The 4,006-nt window shown below is 37.3% G+C and overlaps 1 non-coding gene across 1 annotated transcript; it reads left to right on the top strand.

The window, feature by feature from the left end:
* Positions 1-3,154: 3,154 nt before the first annotated feature.
* LOC136171292 (small nucleolar RNA SNORA13) lies at positions 3,155-3,289 on the top strand. The gene has a single exon (XR_010663832.1). It is a non-coding gene; the product is annotated as a small nucleolar RNA SNORA13 (small nucleolar RNA).
* Positions 3,290-4,006: the final 717 nt, after the last annotated feature.

Here is a 4,006-nt window from a genome sequence, read left to right as displayed (position 1 = left end):
ACCAGTAGATCAGCAGATGAGAGAAGCAGATCAACAACCTGGAAGACAGAATAAAATCAGAGGGAAGCTGAACAGAAAAAAGTAAAGCAATTTGAAAAAATGAGCACAGTTTCAGAAACCTCTGAAACAACATCAGTCACTCAGTCGTGTCCAACTCTTTGCGATCCCATGAACCGTAGCACGCCAAGCCTCTCTGTCCATCATCAACTCCCAGAGTCCACCCAGACCCATGTCCATTGAGTCAGTGATGCCATCCAACAATCTCATCCTCTGTCATCCCCTTCTCCTCCTGCCCTCAATCTTTCCCAGCATCAGGGTCTTTTCAAATGAGTCAGCTCTTTGCATCAGGTGGCCAAAGTATTGGAGTTTCAGCTTCAGCATCAGTCCTTCCAATGAACACCCAGGACTGATCTCTTTTAGGATGGACTGGTTGGATCTCCTTGCAGTCCAAGGGACTCTCAAGAGTCTTCTCCAACACCACAGTTCAGAAGCATCAGTTCTTCAGCACTCAGCTTTCTTTATAGTCCAACTCTCACATCCATACATGACTACTGAAGAAACCATATCCTTGACTAGATGGACCTTTGTTGACAAAGTAATGTCTCTGCTTTTTAATATGCTATCTAGGTTGGTCATAACTTTCCTTCCAAGGAGTAAGCGTCTTTTAATTTCATGACTGCAGTCACCATCTGCAGTGATTTTGGAACCCAGAAAAATAAAGTCAGCCACTGTTTCCCCATCTATTTGCCATGAAGTGATGGAACCGGATACCATGATCTTAGTCTTCTGAATGCTGAGCTTTAAGCCAATTTTTTCACTCTCCTCTTTCACTTTTATCAAGAGGTTCTTTAGTTCTTCTTCACTTTCTGCCATAAGGGTGGTGTCATCTGCATATCTGAGGTTACTGATATTTCTCCTGGCAATCTTGATTCCAGTTTGTGCTTCCTCCAGCCCCAAGCATGCTATTAATAATATTTACATCATAGAGGTCCCAGAAGGAGAAGAGAGAAAGGAACAGAGAACATACTTGAAGACATAAGAGCTAAACTAATTTGGGAAAGGAAACAGACATCCAGGTCCAGAAAGCACAGAGAGTCCCAAACAAGATGAACTCAAAGAGAACCACACCAACACACACTGCAACTAAAATGGCAAAAGTTAAAGATAAAGAGAGAATAGTAAAAGCAACAAGGGAAAGCAACTAGTTATGTACAAAGGAACTCCCATAAGACTATCTGATTAGAAGGGAGTGATATATTTTAAATGATGAAAGGAAAAAAATCCTACAACTAAGAATACCTGCCTAAGCTATCATTCAGATATGAAGGAGAAATAAAGAGTTTTACAGACCAGCAAAAGCTAAAAGACTGCAGCACCATGAAACTAACTTTATAAGAAAAGTTAAAGGGACTTCTCTAAGTGTTAAGGCAAAGGCCACAACTGAAAAATTTTAAATTATGAGAGTAAGTATCTCATTGGTAAAGACAAAATATACAGCAAAAGTAGTAGATCAACTACCTATAAAGCTAGTAGGAAGGTTAAAAGACAAAGGTACAAAAAAACATCTATATCTATAATAAGTAGTTAAGGGATATACAAAAAGATGTAAAATATGACATCAAAAATATTAAATGTGTGTAAGGGGGAGTAAAAATACAGGGTTCTTAGATTGTAAACTTAAGACAACTAATCATATATATAGTTAATATGAACCTATAGTAACCACAAGCGAAAAATCTACAGTAGATATACACACACACAAAAAAGAAAGGAATGCAAACACAAGACTAAAGATAATTAGCAAATCACAAGGGAGGAGAGCCAAAGAAGAAAGGAACACAAGAGAACTGCAAGAACAATGCCAAATCATTAACAAAATGGCAATACCTACATAATTATCAATGATTAGTTTAATTGTAAATGGACTAAATGTTCAATCAAAAGATAAAGAGTGAGTGAATGAATACAAAAACAAGATACATATATATGCTGTCTACAAGAGACTCACTTCAGATCTAAAGATAACACAGACCAAAAGTGAGAAGATTAGAAAAGATATTCCATGAAAATGGAAATAAAAAGAAAGCTGAGGTAGCAGTGCTTATATAGACAAAACAGACAGTTCCAAGAGACAGAAAAGAACATTACATAATGATAAAAGGTTCAATTCCAGAAGAAGATATAACAATTGTAAATATTCATGCACCCCCAATAGAAGCACCTAAATACATAAGCCAAATATTAATAGACATAAAAGAAGCTGACAGTAACATAATAATAGTAGGTGACTTTAATGCCCAAATTATGTTAAAGGACAGATCATTCTGAGAGGAAAAAAAATTTATATATATATATATATATATATATATATTTCCATCCAAAAGCAGCAGAATACACATTCTTTTCAAGTGCACATAGAACATTTTCTGGGATAGATTCACATGCTAAATCATAAGACAAGTCTCAATAAATTTAAGAAAATTTAAATCATATCAAGCATCTTTTCTTACCACAATGCTATGAGACTAGAAATACACTACAGGAAAAAAAAAAACTGCAAAAAACACAAACATATGGAGTCTACACAACATGCTAGTAAACAATCAATAGATCACTGAAGAAATCAAAGAAATAAATACCTGGAGACAAATGAAAACAAAAACACAAAGATCCAAAATGTATGGAACTCAGTAAAAGCAGTTCTAAGAGAGAAGTTTATAGCAATACAAGCCCACCTCAGGAAAAAAGAAATACCTCTAACCACCAAACCTCACACCTAAAAGAACTAGATAAAGAAGAACAAAGCCCAAAGTTAGGGGGAGAAAATAAATCATAAAGCTCAGAGCAGATATATATATGAAATAGATACTTAAAAAAAAAATAGAAAAGATCAGTAAAATTAAGAGTTGATTATTTGAGAAAAGGTAAACAAAATTGATAATTTAGCCAGAGTTACCAAAAAAAAAAAAAGGACCAAAATAAATAAAATCATAAATCAAAGAGGAGAAGTTACAAGAGACACCACAGAAATACAAAGGCTCATGAGAGATTATTAATTATACACCAATAAAATTGAAAACCTAAATAAACAAATTCCTACAAATGTACAATCTCCCAAGACTGAATAAGAAAGAAATAGAAAATATGAACATACAGCCTTTGTGTTGCCCATTCACTTTTGGAAATTAGTGACTGTGGTGTCAAAAAAGGCATAAACCAAACACTTTTGCAGCCTTTTCCTGCCCTTGTATTTGAAATCTTTGGAGTAGGAGCTGCATAAGTAATAGCTGCAAAAAAAAAAAAAAAAAAAAGACAACCTAGACAGCATATTAAACATATTAAAAAGCAGAGACATCACTTTGCCAACAAAGGTCCATCTAGTCAAAGTTATGGTTTTTCCAGTAGTCATGTATGGATGTGAGAGTTGGACTATAAAGAAAGCTGAGCGCCGAAGAATTGATGCTTTTGAACTGTGGTGTTGGAGAAGACTCCTAAGAGTCCCTTGGACTGCAAGGAAATGCAACCAGTCCATCCTAAGGGAAATCAGTCCTGAATATTCATTGGAAGGACTGATGCTGAAGCTGAAACTCCAGTACTTTGCTGAAACTCCAGTACCTGATGCGAAGAACTAACTCATTGGAAAAGCCTCTGATGCTGGGAAAGATTGAAGGCGGGAGGAGAAGGGGACGGCAGAGGATGAGACGGTTGGATGGCATCACCGACTCAATGGATGTGAGACTGAGTAAACTCCGGGAGTTGGTGATGGACAGGGAGGCCTGGCGTGCTGCAGTCCATGGGGTCGCAAAGAATTGGACACAACCGAGCGACTGAACTGATTGACTGATTCTTACATATCACACTAGGCAGGCTCCTGGAACGCTCTCTTGTTTCCCAGCAGGTGGCGCTACAGCTCCAGTTAGTGGCTTCTCGCCCACACCGTAGCCTGTCTTCGGGTCTACAGGAGCTTGTTTCACAGCGGCACTCGGAAGCACACACGTGGGGATGC

This window comes from Muntiacus reevesi, chromosome 6, assembly GCF_963930625.1.
Source record: "Muntiacus reevesi chromosome 6, mMunRee1.1, whole genome shotgun sequence".
Classification (NCBI taxonomy): domain Eukaryota; kingdom Metazoa; phylum Chordata; class Mammalia; order Artiodactyla; family Cervidae; genus Muntiacus; species Muntiacus reevesi.
The sequence above is the reverse complement of the archived record's forward strand: the minus strand, read 5'-3'. Positions and strand labels throughout refer to the sequence as shown.